The sequence below is a fragment of the Tetrao urogallus genome, assembly GCF_951394365.1.
Source record: "Tetrao urogallus genome assembly, chromosome: 2".
Lineage (NCBI taxonomy): Eukaryota > Metazoa > Chordata > Aves > Galliformes > Phasianidae > Tetrao > Tetrao urogallus.
In genome coordinates this window covers 83,632,525-83,649,081 of record NC_136814.1, presented here as the reverse complement: position 1 = coordinate 83,649,081, position 16,557 = coordinate 83,632,525, and positions in this window count along the sequence as shown.

Below are 16,557 nucleotides of genomic sequence, written 5' to 3'. Positions count from 1 at the left end.
TTTTATGTTCATGTTTTCTGTGCATGAGTTCAATCACTAAAACAGATGAAAGGTTTTGATCTGCTACTTAGAACAGCATTCTCAATAAACAACTCGTAATTAAACAACACATCTTGACTGAGAAAACAATACAGTTACAGTGGAATAACAACAGAAAAATGTCTTTTTACATCTTTATAATTCTTTAGATAACCATTCTTGAAATTGCCCTAACACACGCTAGCACAGAAAGAAATGTAAACTTAAAACAAGCATATTTTGTCAGAAAATAATTGCAATACTATGTTTTATATTTGTGGATCAGTTCTGCTGTAAGGTATTCCAACGTATTGCATACTTCCAATAGTTAAAACTGAAGTAATTCATATTACAACAGGAAAAAATGAGGTAATTTCACAGAATAGAATCATCTAAGTTGGAAAAGATCTCCAAGATCATCAAATCCAACCACCAAACTGACCTTCTGGAGTCCCATCACTAAAACATGACGCTTAGTGCTACTTCCATGCATCTTTTACATGCTTATTTGGCTAGGGACTGCACTACTTCCCTGAGCAGCCTGCTCTAATGTTTGACTACCATGTCCATGAAGAAATTCTTCCCTATATCCAGCCTAAACCTTCTCAGGCACAACTCATTTTCTTGTTCTATCACTTGCTAGAGAATAAAGAGAATCACAACTTCCTCAATTCCTGAAGGCCTGCCTTCTCCTCCCATGGTACTTATTTTGCTTAGAAGGAAGAAAAAAATACTCAATTTCATTTAAACTTGATAGAGAAGAAAGTGACAGATAATTCAAAAATCACAATTTCTTTTCTTCCCTTTCTTCTCAATTCTTACCAGAAACCTAGAAGACTGTAGCTGCACGCCACCCTCTCAAGAGTAGAGTGCTCTAAACTATTTTCATGTCACTGTGGGTTCAGGTTTCTATATTTAAGAATTTTCCTTGCCACCTCAACTGAACCTCAGTAGATGAAAACTGTAGAGATTCAAAGATTTCAAAAGAAATGTTTTGGGAGTGAAAAGGACAAAAGTGGGTATTTTATATAGATATAGATCATGCATGGGAAAAAACTTTACTGAAAGATTTTTCTTCTTTCGAAAAAAGGACTTTCAGTTTTCACAGAATGAGTCTGACTGTGATGCCCTATATAGTGAAGGAAGGATGACACTAAGTTGGCAGGAAGCATTGATCTGCCTGGGGAAGGAAGGACCCACAAAGGAATGTGGGCAGGCTGGATAGATGGACTGAGGACAGTGGGCATGAAGTTGATGAAGTTCAACAAAATCAAGTGCCAGGTCCTGCACTTTGGTCACAGCAACCCCAGGCAATGCAACAGGCTTGCAGCAGAGTGACTGGAAGACTGTGCAGTGGAACCAGACCTTGGGGTATTGGTTGACGCTCTACTGAACATGAGACAGCAATGTGCCCAGGTGGCCAAGAAGGCCAGTGGCATCCTTACGTATCAGAAGCAATGATGCCAGCAGAAGCAGGGAAGTAATCATCCCCCTGTTCTTACTACTGATGATGCCGCATTTCAAGTACTGTGTTCAGTTTTGGTCCCCTCATACAAGAAAAACATTGAGGCCCTGGAGCATGTCCAGAGAAGGGAAATAAAGCTGGGAAGGGGTCTGGAGCACAAGTCTTATGAGGAGAATTATTTTTCTAGCACATCTATTAAAAGGATACTGAATTTATGAATATAGGCGTTGTGAACATCCTAAATCATCCAACAAGAACTGATTCTGAATTCTTGCAAAACTTTAGTTGACAACCAGTGAATTGATTCTGGAAGATTATGAGGATTATGAACCTTTTCTTGTCATGTTGCCAAAAAGAGGAAAGTCCTCATGGATGCAAAGTAAGTAGCAGCATCTTCTGTTATTTATACAGTTTCACTTTAGTACAAGGGTCCTTTAAAATAGTCACAGAGAAGTCTGATTTCTTTATGATACAAGACATTCAAAAAACGTGAGGAAATGTAAAACTGTACAACAACAACCTAAATCGGCCATTTCAATAAAAAAAAGGTTTACACTATTATTATAGCCCAAGAAAAAAAAAATGTTTTGTCTTACCTGTAAAGCCCTTGTCACATTCACAAAGAAAGGTGTTTGGAGTTACATTGCTGCAGTTACCATTGAAACATGTATGTGGTTGGCATTGTCCAACGATTTCTGTACAGTTTTTACCTATTTAAAAGGAGTAATAAGAACATTGAATTTAATTATTTTTTTTCTCAATATTTCAAATATATATGTTAAATAATGTATTAGATGGATAGATAGATATTAGTACTAATATCGGTCACTATGTTTCAAGAAAATTACTAGAGTTTTAAAGAACGGTACAAAACTGTTTAGTTACTTTAATATGAACTAATGTTATCTACTCCATCTACCACATGGTTAGAAATTCACATGTAACATAAAATCCAGAAATACAATTAATAGAGTATTATTTTTTGTTTTTGATACGAATATAGCCTACAGTTTCTTCCAGCATAAAAAGTAAAATGAAAACAAAGCTGCTTTTATGTGCAATCCAATTTTTGACTAAGTTTTTCTTATTATGCATCTTTCTGAGAATTACCATTTCAATTATCAATTGTTTATGCTATTACAGCATATGGGCGTAAAAAAAACATGAATATGCTTTCTACTTATATTGTTACTATAACATTATTTATGATTCGGCAATTATCCCACTTTCTAATACACCTTTTGTTATGGGAAATGCTTTTACGTCCCCACAATTTGATGGTTTAATTTCCTAGTTCTTGTTCTCATACAGTTTATGTTGGACCAGTACTGTCAGTACAAAGTGATGGCATCAGCCAACACTGCCCCATATAGCCTAGCAGAATATTTTGAGCATTGCTTAATGACTGCATTAAACATGATTAGTTTTAATTACCTATGAATATTCCAACCAGTCTCAATAATAGGAGTAGCAGGCTTTTTAGGCATTATTATTTTCAGAGCATTTTATGCAGCCCCCAGAAATCTCAAAAGAAATGGGAAACATACTGCATCAGTGATTTCTGCCATTAGTTTTCTGCTGCTTTTTAAAGTTCTAAATTATAAAAAAAATATTTTTCTCATAACACTGATATATTCACACTTGCATAATCTATTTGTAAATGCATTGGTATCTGAGCTATTACGCCATTTAAAAAGCAAGTAAAAATAAATTACATCAAACTTTATTTTAACATAATCTTTAAATTCTTTGTGTGAACCTACTCATTCCTGACTCATCAAATGTGTTTCCTAACATAGCATCACAATTGAAAGACACAACAGAATTGCAGCCACTGAGGGAACATTTGCTAGAATTCTGCTCCACAAGTACGGACAGAGTTGCAACAATCCTTCTTTTGATAGGAATGACTAATTCTGGTACTTTCTGGTTTCCTGAGCTGCATTATTCTGAATGCAGGAAAAATACATCCACTGTTTACATCATCCCCTTTCGTTTTTCCATGAAGTCAAGACTATGACTGGGTAAGAATGTATATAATCATACTGTACTCTGACAGCAAACAAATATGTTCTTGCCTAGATGTACAACATAAATACTGCAGCTTTACATACATAAAATTGAGTGATTTTTTATTATTATTATTATATGAAATATTTAATATGATGATAGCAACAATTAGTTAAACAATCATGTTGAGCAAACTTCTTTGGAAAGGAACATGAAATGTAAAAATTATGGAAAACGTGTAAATATTGGTGGTTTTTTTTTTTTCCTCCTAATTAAATGAATTATTTTTATTGAAAACCTTGATTTTTAAATTTTCAGAATTTTGTTTAAGTAGCTGTTATGGGCTGACTCCCAGGAATTTCTGTTATTTTGTGTAAGAAATTTTGTTGTTGTTGAGCAAACATATTAAAAAAAAATCTGTTACTTCTGTCACATTCTTAAGTGGGAAAGAAGCATGAAGATGATATTTTAATTCTCCCTCTACAATGAACACAAGAATGTAAGCAAGTACAAATCTTTGAATGACTGCCTAGTTTCCTATGAGAGACTAACAGTAAAAGGCACTGTGCATATACAGTAGGGGCAATGGACAATCAAAATGTATGGAAACATTGTTAATGACATGCTCATTTTATATATATTCATACCCTTTAGTAGACAATAACACTTATTCATAGATGGAAAAAAATACCTGAAAACTCTGGAGGACAAGTGCACTCATATGAATGTCTGGTGCCTTCTGATTTCTCGGTACAAGAGGCATTGTTATGGCAAGGTTTAGTGGAGCACACATTAAACTTCTGGCAGAATTTTCCAGAGTACTCTGAGAAACAATGGCAACTATACTGTTTTTCCCAAACATGGCTTAAACATCTTCCATGCTTAGAGCACAATGGTGAATTTGGAGTCTCTTGACAAAACTGCTGCTTCACAGTTATGTTCAGACGAAGGCCCATGTTGCACAAATGTGGGCCTCTCTTATGTAGTTCTACAAAGTAATGAGTTCCAACACTAAGCCAGGTAGGGTCAACTTGGTGCAGTCCTCTTATCTGGCAAACAAAAATCTGCTGCTCTTGAAGAAAGCCACTTTTGGGGCAATTAATAAAGTCTTCCTTGGAGACATTTACCAAATTCATACCATAGGACTGAAATGATGGATCAGAAGAGATGAAGAGACTATCGCCCAATTGAAGCTGTACAGGGCATATCTGAGGGACACTTAGATTTTTGTCTTCCCTAGTAGAGTTTTTATTCACATTCCAGCATTCTGAGTAAAAGTCTGAGCATATATTTTTCCTTAGTGTCCACTCCATTACAACGTGTGCTGGTTCCACTCGCCATTCAGCAATTATTTGCCTCTCACATATGATCTGCCCCTTCACAATGCAGAGCTGAAGAAAGCACACTATGATGTGAACTGTTGATTTTGAAGTCATTGTTTCAACTAGCACGTGGGAGTCTTCATTCACATGTGCTTTATTACTGAAGATGGATTTAGATCACCTTTTCCTAAGCTGTTTCTGTATTCTCTTTGGTAGCCTAGGAATTCAAACAGAGAAAAGCATTGTTTTCATGCTAAATGCAGTAGACTGATAAAGGTTTGTTAAAAAGAAAAAAAAAAAAAAAAAAAAAAAAAAAAAAGGGAACACAGCGAAGACTCAGCAAAGTAGGGTTGACATGTAATAAAACATAATCAGAATTCTTTTTCTGACATTCCTCAGTTTTTCTTTCTTTTGGGCAAACCTATTGAAGGATGCAATATTATTTATGTACAAAGCTTAACAGTATATAGCACCTCCCTCTGATGAAAGAAAGCAACATCCAGTCAGTCCTATATTCACAACTGTAGTGCATGCAGAAACAATCTATAGGCAGTCTGATGAAACTGTGTATTAACTATGGTAAAAACACATGGCAAGCATTTACTGCACTGGAGTGACTTCTCTTCCCAGCTAGTCAGCAACTTGATTTTGCCTTTGCCTTCTTACTCGCCCTCTCCTTTTGCTTCAAAGTGATCTTCACTGTCTGAGCCAACCTCCAACAGAATTGGACCTCCTTAGCAAATCATGCATGAGAATTTGGCCCAAAGGCCTTTGTGAAGCAATGACCAGAGCTGTTAAAGTCTTAGATGAAACCATAAGGTTGTGAATTATTAACTAGCAACTAGTAACAGTGCAAGACCTGAAGCTTAGAATGCTAAACTCAAAAGGGATACAAGCTGCATTTTGCTCGCCTTCTCAAAACTGTTTTATTTTCGTTTAATTATCAAATTCCAATTCTGCCTTCCGATAAGACACACTCTAACCAGCTACTTCACAGCCAGGCAGGTAAGATAATTCCTAATTCCTCACTATTTCCACACCTGGGAGCTAATTCCCTGTAGGGGAAAAAAGTGATTAAAAAAAAAAAAGACAATTTTGCAGAATCTCTATCCTTGAATAACAAGCATTACCTATATTGAGACTATTCCATCATCTTGAGTGTCACATGATGTTCAGCAATACCATTAAATAATGTTCTAGCAAATGTACAGTTTGGATCATTTAGCATTTTTTCTTCTCATCTAGCAAGTTGAACTATTATATCCATTATAGCTGCTATTACATCCGTCACTATTATCAGATATAAAAGTCTATGCTTTATATTACTGAGTATTAAGAAATTTTACATTCTGCAACCTGTCTTTACGCATCTTTTTTTGTAATGAGATTTTCTCAGGGGTTACTAAAATTAATGTTCATAAAAGGTTATCTTTCTTTTTAGACATTTTGAAAAGAGAGCAATTGAATGACTAACATGGAAGAATTCTTGCCCACACAGTTCTCCTTTCATCTCTGTAATTCTGCATAGTTCTGATATCAAATACAGGCTTCTTTTTTACTGATAAAGGGTACCTCTTCAGAGTACTTGTATGGGAAAAAACTTCTGAACTCTTTCTAAGTAAATAATCAGTAGCATTAAAGAAGTTTGTATTTGGTCTTTACAACATTCATTACCAGTCTTCACTCAACTGAAAGATATTGCTGTAAGAGTACTAGAATAACCAACTTTAAATAAGCAATTTTAAATAAGCAAATACATTCTGTAAAGCAATGGCAAGAATAGGGCAAGATGCAAAATATGGAAAATGAAAACCAAGAGTGAATAAAGATTATTTGTTTGAGTTAGCAATAAAATCATGAGGAAAAAAATATATATATAGTAAAGAGTATTAAAAGTTAAGACCTAAGCATGAAATAGCATCAATACTGATGTAGATTATGTAGAAAGTCAACAAAAAAAATGCAATATCCCCAAAATGCTGATACCATAAGTCATGAGATAAAGTCGTTCCATGAGATAAAATTTGAAAGCAATTAAAACTGTCAGATTTTATGTCTAAATCAGGCAAGAACAAATACTTCTTATAATTCCACATGCTTCCAAGTAATTTATAAGGACAAAGAAAAACCCAAGACTTGCACATGTTGACACCCAGTAAGATACTTCAAAACCTTGCAAAGGAAAAGTTACATAAGACTGGGTGAAAGAAAGCATAATCTTTTTATAGTAATGGAAAAGTGAAACAGCAAGGTTTATGCAAGACCCCAGGGAAGTCATTTAAAAGCAAAAAGCAAAGTCTACGTCATTTGCATTCCAGTGCAGTATCTTAAATATTATGATTTTATTTTATTAATGAGTTATTAAATATTAATGACAAAAACAAAATGTATTTTAAGTAAGATTGCAGAAAAACCCATACAAGTTATATGACTAAAGAATCTCAAAAAAAAAAAAAAAGCTAGCCAAAGAAGGAAATACATCAGAAAATTTTTATGAAAATCATGACCCTTTGCTTGGGCCAGGAATGCACTTCTTGCCCCCTCCTTGCATCTTGCATACATCCTTCCTGGTCTGCCCGTCCTCACTCGTGGTTGGCTCTGGCAGCAAAGGGCTATGACCTTGGATTAAGATGGTATGAAGAGAGCTGGGAGAGCTGTAGGGGACCTTCCTGTAGGCCCCCTGCCTCACTCAGGATCTGCATTTAACCTCAGGCTCTCATCATTGATGCTGGAGCTAGAAAAGTAGTTGGCATTGTATACCATTTATCCAGGCCCTAACTCAAATATTCAATTTCCTGAATTGATGTGGGGATTTCTCTCTCAGTGTGCTGTGTGTGGGAACCACTGGACTGTTGGCTCAGGGTTCCAGAGCTGTCAGCTGTGTGATGGTACTTTGAGCTCACTGTCACACCCATTACCATCTTCTTACCCTTGAAAGACTTGCTGCTTCATGGGACAGTGATACCACGCTTGCTTTATTTCCAATGCACATTTGAAAACATCTTTTTTAAGCATGAATTAAACTACAAATAATATAAGAAATGCCTCAAGTTAAAGCGCTTGCACAATATGGTTTCTATCCTGTGCATTTTACAAATATATGTGCTGTGTCTATTACATAGCAAGTTGCCCTTTATGCCTTTATACTTACCACAAAATTAAAAATCCTTAGAAAATGCCAATCTTCACTGTTTGTAAATGGTCATTTCCCTATTTGCACCATTTAAAACAAAATGGTGGATGAATCATTAACTTGTTAACATGATTTTCTAGAACACCGAACGTCCTAGACTGCACCTCAAAATACAGAATCGTTATTTCTAATTTCAGATAAACCACAGCTATCAACAGAAGTAGTGACAATGCAACCAACATTGGAGTTGTAAGGCTTCCTAATTCATAACCCTTGCTTAAGAATCCATGAAGCATAACTGCAGGCAAAACAGCCCTCAGTCAGGGACTTTTACTTGACTTGTGTTCACTGATTTATATTTTGATAATAACCACATAAACAAACACATGAATAGATTTTTTTACTCTCACCCATCTCAGCTTTATCTGCAGATTGCACCGTGACTAGCCAAATTCCTCCAGAGCAAAGTAAGTAGGAAGCTAGGGTGTTTTGCATCACTTTTTTTTTTTTTTTTTTTTTTTCTGCTCCTTGTATTTAAAGGATTCTTGATGCTCAGTTCCCTATCCTGGTGTGGGTTGCCTATGGCTGCAGCTCCTTGGTGGTATATGTACCACAGTGGTATGGTGGGCCTCCATTCACATGTCTCCAGTTCCCATTGTCTATGGATCCAGATGTACATACACTTGAGCTGGGCTGTAAGCTCCTCTAGCTTGGTGGCAGTTTTTCCCTTCATTGTGTACATCAGATGCAGAACATCAGAAACCAGCCATGAGGGGTACAGGCTCATTCATGACATGATTCCTCCACAGCCTTGCAGCCTTCCCCATGCCTCTTACTCCTGTTTACTTCTCTTGCAGTTTTATGCACCTAACATGCTTGCATACCAATATAAAGACCAAGCACCTACCAAAAATAAAGTCCAAGGAGACAAAGAGCCAAAATACATGCTAGACAAAATATGTCATTTCCAAATAGCCTAGATAGAAAGCACCATTATTTTTTCCTGCGTTCTTTGCTTGTACTTCTCTACCTAGGATTGCAATACTTCCCCTGACTGTGATCCTCACTGTGCCTTGCTGAGGTCACAAAGGCTGAAAGAAAGCTCAACAATAACAGGAGATTACAGTTACCTTGTAAATTGGGCAAACAGCTCAACACAGCATATTTCAAGATTAACAGTTAAATATCTACATAGAATCAGTGCCTGTTTCTTGGAACATTAGGTTAGAGAATCTACTAAATGCAAAGCAAGCCTTGCCATGATTTGTTACTTTTGTTATATTTTACTTCTTTATTCAGAATTTAAGAATGGCACTCTAACAGAGGCCTTTCTTAGATTCAAAATGATTGTAGAAGCAACAAAATTAAAAACCTCCATAGTAGTTCCCAGATTCCAAAAAAGAAACAACTTTTACAGTTAAATTAGTAGAAAGAGCCTTAAAAGAAGTCAGCAGGATTAAATCCTCATAGAGAAAGCCAACATTATCTAAGGACACTGTATTAGAGGGGGAAAAAAAAAAAAAAAAAAAAACTGTGCCACTAATGAGGACTTGAAAACAGACAAATAGATAAAAGGAGTTGATAAGGCTGAAGAGGAAAGGAAATCAAGGTGCACACCTCAGAATCTGCAATTCCCTAAAAATAAACGAAACAAAAACATCACAGGCTCTGATATATTGAGTGTGAAAGCATAGATTCATATAAAAAACACCAGAGAGATGAAAAAATTCAATAAGCAAATAACAGTATTGAAATGAACAATAAATCACGAAAAACACTGTAGTAACAGAAAGCATAGCAGCCTCCATTTATATCGAGCAGACATTCTCTGTACAACAGGAGCGTTTGAAGAGATAAGTTAGAAAAACTAAATTACATTTTAGTTTTCTGCTCACTGTGAAAGAGTTTTGTTATCTGGTACACAGAATTTGTCAGCATTTGGAGTGTTAACAGAAAAAGTAGATAAATGGACAGCAACAGTGAGTCTGATCCACAAAATACCCAGTGTTACAAGAACTCAAGAATTAAATAGAATAACTTATTCTTGTACATATCCTCTTGCTGTGAGATATACTTCCACATCAAATATTAGAGAAGAGTCAATATGACTCATGTAATGCAAAGTCAGGACTCAAGAGAATTATCAGAGTCCTCTGAGGATTCCTCATAAAAGGAACATTATAAAATCACTCCAGAAATTCAGGATCGGGACCTTGCCTTTTAAGATATCCTTCCTTCAGGCTAAGAAGAAATTGATGTATTTAACAGCATCATTTGTAGGAAGAGTCAAAGCATTACTCCTTCCTCGCAGTTGAGTGTCCTACTATGCTCATTCTTAATGAACAGGGAAACTTGAGTTATTTTTTGTTCAGTGGTATTGCAGTTTTCTGGAGTAGAGTTGAAAAGTGGCCTCCTGTGAATTCAGCTTATCTTCTCAGAGATGATAGAAGGAGGTGATAGAAGGATGAAGGAAAGTTTTCATGTTCAGAGGAGAAAATTCAGGACTGATTGGCAAGGCAGGCACAGTAGGTAGCTGGGTGCTTACAATGCTTAAAGAGAAGTCACAGGCCTCCAGGGTGATGACAGTACTTTCTAAGGACTGAAGCACACAGAATTTGAGGGAAGCCAGAAGTTCACCGAGATGACTGAATTCAGGGACCTACATAGTGTAACACGGAAGAATTGTTCATAAACCCTATCTATATATGTTCTATCCTGATTATCCTGCATTTTCTCTATTGCAAAACTTATAATTAAACAGTTGCTTCTTTTTTTTAGTAAAAAAATTGTTTTTCTTTGCTTAAACCTTTGGAGGACTATGCTGGAATAGAAGATCTATGCAGATCATGATTCTCTAGGAGGAACAAGTGTTCTCTGCCTTTAGGATTGACACAGCACCTTTTCTTATATCTTCTGAAGACATCGCTGTATCCTAGGATGTGTGTCCTTGTGTTATTGCTGTGGTGGCACGAGTCACAATTACATTTAGTGAAAACTGTGATCACAGTACAAACTAGAGAAGGAAAATACATATTCAGAAGATATCTCAGTCAAACCCAAAGAGAACTTCACAAGTCACTGAGAATGACATTTCCTCTAGAACCACTGACGCCACTCTGCTGAATAGAGTGAATACACTCTGCTGTAGACACCAGTGATTTCTTGTAGTGAGGGGCCCAAAACGGAGAACAGTACTCAAGCTGCAGCCTCGTAAGAGCTGAGTACAGGAGGATGATCACCCTCTCTGCTCCTGCTGGCAACACTGTTTCTGATACAAGCCAGGATTCCACTGACCTTGGCCACCTGAACACACAGCTGATTCATGTACTGCTGAGCACTGACCAACAGCCCTATATCCTTTACCTCCACACAGCCTTCCAGCCACTCTGTCCCAAGCCTGTAGCATTGCTTGGGGCTGTCGAGGCCAAAGGACTTAGCACTTGGCCCTGTTGAACCCATTCTCTATTTAAAACTTCATATATGTTTCTTGTGAAGCCTGTTTTATACCAAAACCGTTCCTGATGTGTTTTAAGCTTTTTTTTTTTTTTTTTTTTTTTTTTTTTTTTTTAAGTATTGCTCTTATTTTTTCTTCTGTTTATACATTATGTAGTCATTAAGACAATTCATACTAAATTAGGATCAACTGCACATTAGCTAAAATTGAGTTATATTCTATAGAAAGTTATTCTTGTGTATCTTTATCAATTTCAATATGTAACTGCCTTAAGAACATAAAGAATATAAACAGATCAAATCAATCTGTGCCGTACCAGTAACTGAGATCCACAAATCCATTTTAAACTGATTACCACCTTATTTTCATGTTTTCAAGAGTCTGAGAATATTTCTTTTTTCTCTTTTTCTGTTTGTTTTTAGTTCCTATAGCATTTTTACTTCTGAATTCCACTCCAAACTATACCTTTTTAGTGCGCTTTGGTTCACATAATGCAGCGGTTTCAGAACAAGTGACCTTCAAATGAAATAAACCTGAAAGAAACATTGCAATAACTAACCTGTGTTCTGCAGCCAATAGCAGTCATCAGTCTATATGTATAGGGAAAGCTGGCAATAACACATCTGAAAAGAAACTGCTATGGATGTCAGGTAGCTGTATCAAGTAGCTTCACTGCTTCACTTTCAATTTCTCTATTTTCTGCATTGCTTGGAAATGTAGACTTAACTGTGAACTCAATGTGAACTAAAATAGAACTAATTTCTTAAACTATTCAAGGAGTTCCACCCTGCTGTATTCAACAGAATTGTTCCCCAATTAGAGCAAAATGAATTAAATCCATCACGTAGATTAATCTGCCTGAAATTAGCTGAAGGTTTAAAAAGAAAATTTGTTTTTGCTAAGCCCAGCTAATTTAGGTACTGTGAATTGATCTCTACAACTCAGTTAAAAGTATTAGCCTAAATTCTTCATTCTTAAGAAACTATATTAGTCAAGGATTGCTTGACTATTTCAGTTTATTGTAACTGTAGTTGAGAATAAAAAGGAGCAAGATTACTGAAGACTCCTGGATGTTCTACTTAAGTAAAAAATGAACAGCAAAGGAGCTAGAAAGATGGAGTAAGGTTGGATGATAAAGGAAGGTTCAATTCTCTTTTGAATCATTTTGAAGCATTCAGGAAGAATCAATGGACTATGATTTTACTTCCCCCCCCCCCCATTTATTTAAGTCATATACTAGAATGCATGTTTTCCCTTATTCCAATAAAAGAAAAAAAATGAGCGGAATCATTACCAATAAGAACGAAACAGTATTATTTTATAACCATATATGTTTCAAAATTTAGTAGTATGGTATTACTGAGAATTCAGATACAATGCCTGCATCCATACCACTAAACATTTTCAAAGTAAAAGCAAATCTGAAGGCAAGATGCATAAAGAATAGTATTTAGACCACAAATATCTACTTCTCTGCCTAATTATTTTAACAATAAAGAAAGAAATGAGTAAATTATTTATATATATTACCAAGTCTAGTACTAAGAACAAGACATTGTTCTTCCACAGTGTTCAGCTGTTAGGCTGTTTCTTGGAACCGTTGTGACTATTATCAACTCATCTTTACCAAACTGACTTGATCAGTGAGTTTAGAGGCACAGTTTATGAGATCTCTGGCCGTGGATCATTCCCAATAGGCAGTCAGAGAGCAGACAGACATTCTGAAGGCTGAGAAAGAGTGATAGTTTTGATAGGTCAGACCATCCCATCAAACCTCAGGACTAGAAAATAGCCTTTGTCAATGTTCAGTTTGTAAATTTCAGGCCTTCAGTGCTGAATTTGATTACTACATTTCAAGGAGCTAGAAAACACAAGACAAAGCACAGTATCTACATCCACTTCATGAAATTATTTAATTTGCCAAAATAAATGAACCAGAATAAATACCCAGAATATATTACTATTTTACTAGGATTTTAAAATACAGGTTTTATATAAAAGCAAAAAAAATAAAAAATAAAAAATATTAAAAAAATAAAAAAATAAAAAACACGTAAATAATGAAATGGTGACAATAATTTCATTTCTATGATTCACAGCATTAAAGGGTTTCAATTATAATTATCAGTTTGTAATTATGTGTTTCACTTGATCCTAGACATTATTAATTCACATTTGGGAACTGCATTTTCTTTGTAAACATCCCATATCTGCCAAATGTATACTAACAGCATGCACAATACCTAATTACAGATAAATATTTAAGTTCACATAGTGATGAAACCTCATTCTTATCACATTGCATAAGTGCAAAAATACAAGGAATACACAAGGAGTATTAAAAACGTATGTTCCTCACAGTTTGTTTTTTTCTTTAATTTTCCTAATAGATGTGACAAATTTGATGTTAGCATTAAGACAATCTATTTAAAATGTTAATAATTAATATATTTAATACTAAAGGTACAACAGCATACCTAGGTACCAAGGAAAAGCGATTTATTTTTCAGAAGATTTTTGTGGATTATTAATTTGCAATGAGGACAACGTGAACTAAACCACCATCCCATTGCATCTCCTGGTATATTCTCATCTACACTGGCTGGAACAGAAATTAGTTTAAAACTTCCCTTAATTTGTTAGACTCAATTTTGAAATAATAACTAAAAAAAACACAAAAGATAGTACCACCTGCAAAGTTGTTGTACCACTTATTGAGGTTTCAGTTGCCCTCATCATAATTCTTGCACAAACTCACAGAATAAAGAATATGGAGCCTCCATACGAATGAAAAAAGAGAAAGCTTACAATTTTTATCTTATTTAATTTGAAGCAAACAATTGGGATGCTGATCTTAGGTCATCACTGTCAACATTCAGAATATCAAACAACCATTTACATACAAGTTACTATCAAAACTCTTCTAAGTTTTGTCTGGGATAAACTGCAGCAGGTGCACAGGGGAAATCTTTTTCCACACACAGCACAGGAAATTAAAGCATTTTTCAATGCCAGTCTTTCCACTAGCTGAGACGAATAGAATTTTAATCTAAATTTTGAACAAGAGAATAAGAGAATTTCAGCATTGATGCCTGTAATGCTATAACAGGATGGAATATACCGCAATAATAGCAGGGTGGCAAATTCTTCGGATACAGCAAATGAGAATGAGCCCAAATGCAGCAGCTGCAGAAATGAAGGAAAGAGCTGCTTACCCTAGGCAGGCCACAGGTTGGCAGGGATCTCCAGCAAGAGATACCCTCACCTCCACTGCCAATCCCTAAATGAGATCTGGAAAGGGCTGGATGCTGGCTCCACCCCTTCCAGTTATTCAGATGCACTGCTTGCAGCTGAGCTCCCCTGGATTGGCCCTGTCTTCCCACCAGGTGATCAATCACTGGTTCAGGCCATGACTTAGCACTTTCATAACAATATCAAAAAGATGTGAAGAGCTGGAAAGTATAGCATTAGAAATAAACGTGCAGTTTTCCTAAAAGCTGAGCTAAAACGAACATTCAAGTAACCAAGACTCTACCAACAATACTCAAAAGCAGACTTTAACTTATTCAAATAAAAAACCTGTATATAGAAAAAGAAAAAAGTATTCCCCAGACTCTCCTCGGGAAAAAATGATCACAATATTAGTTTTTGTTAACAAATGCCTTAGGATTAATTCCTGAATTCAAATGCTTTAATTGTGAGAAGGCAGATATCTTGTTACTTGTTTCAATTGCAGAATCACATTGCAGGACAGAAAGTGTCTTATGAACCTCAAAAGAGGCTATGATAAATTTAATAGCCTACAAATATCTGTTTTGGTCCTCAGGCTGCTTTTATTTAGTTGGTGATTTTATTCAATCACATACCTGTGTTAGAAATCAAAGCAGAAACACTTCTTGGCTCAGAGGAAAAAGGTCACTGATGCATCAAAATTAATTTGCGTTGGCATCTGAGTTTTGGTTTTCTTTTATTAGAATACCACTGTTCTAATGTTAGATTTTAGATGGAAAAAAAGGTTTATATATTACTCAAATCCTCATCATGATCTCAGAAAAGTAATCTTTCACATAACTGTGCTGTTCTCCCAATCATTCATGGAAGAGTTTCATCTGCCAGAGTAGATTTCAGCTCTCAAGAAGCATGCAGACTGTAATTGGCAGAGCAAAACAGAAACTGGTTCAATGCTTCGTGCTGAGAGCACTTCATTTCTCCCAGTAGGCCTTGGCAAAACTCAGCAGAGATCAGAAACAAAACAAAACAAAACCCTTAGAACATCTGACAAAGAAAAAATTTAGTGAAGTCTCTCTCAAACTTCTATACTTAGAAACTGATTGATGGCTACTGACCCCAAATCTGCTACAGCTTTAAAGTAAAATCACCTTTCTAAAAAGATACAATTATTTTAGATTTCTAGGATTATTAGAGGAAGATATTTATAAACCAGACATGATAAGATAAGGAGAAAAAGTATTGTTTATAAAATCTAATACCTGTTTTGTGTAGATACAACCTTTCCTGTGGTTCAGCAATTTTTGAAGATCTTTCAGATTAAAAAAAAAAAAAAAAAAAAAAAACTGCTCTGTTCTCTGGAACCTGAGAAGAAAATTCCTGTCTCTCCTAGAGTTTCTGAAACATGCTTGTTGTTTTTTTTCTTCCAGAACTCCTGGCTCTATTCATGCTTGACTAACCTTGCTTACTGGGATTCGTACTCAAAACCTGCATTGCAACAGCTTCCTCAAAATCTTTATTCACCTACAGTCAGGAGAAGCTCACAATTCCATATAGACATCCTTTTTCATCAGGATAGGACGGAGAACGTATATTGTTCTTCTCTGCTGCTCAGCCACACTTATTTTAACTTGTTATGTAAAACACAGCAAAATGTAAGCAAACAAATGAAATCACTACCATCTGTCACAAGTATCAAAGAGATACTTCGTAGAGAGAGAGTTATAAAATGAGTTGCTCAAGCTGAGAACTATGTCAGAAGTTCAAAATGATACCAGAGGATATATCATTTATCTCCTCATAAGAATGATAGAAATAAATTTGTTTAATCAGAGCCAAAAAAATGGAAAAAGTTCATCCATTAGTTACCATTAACTCAGAATACTATATTAACTATATTCTCTTATATAAATAAAATTGGAAAATG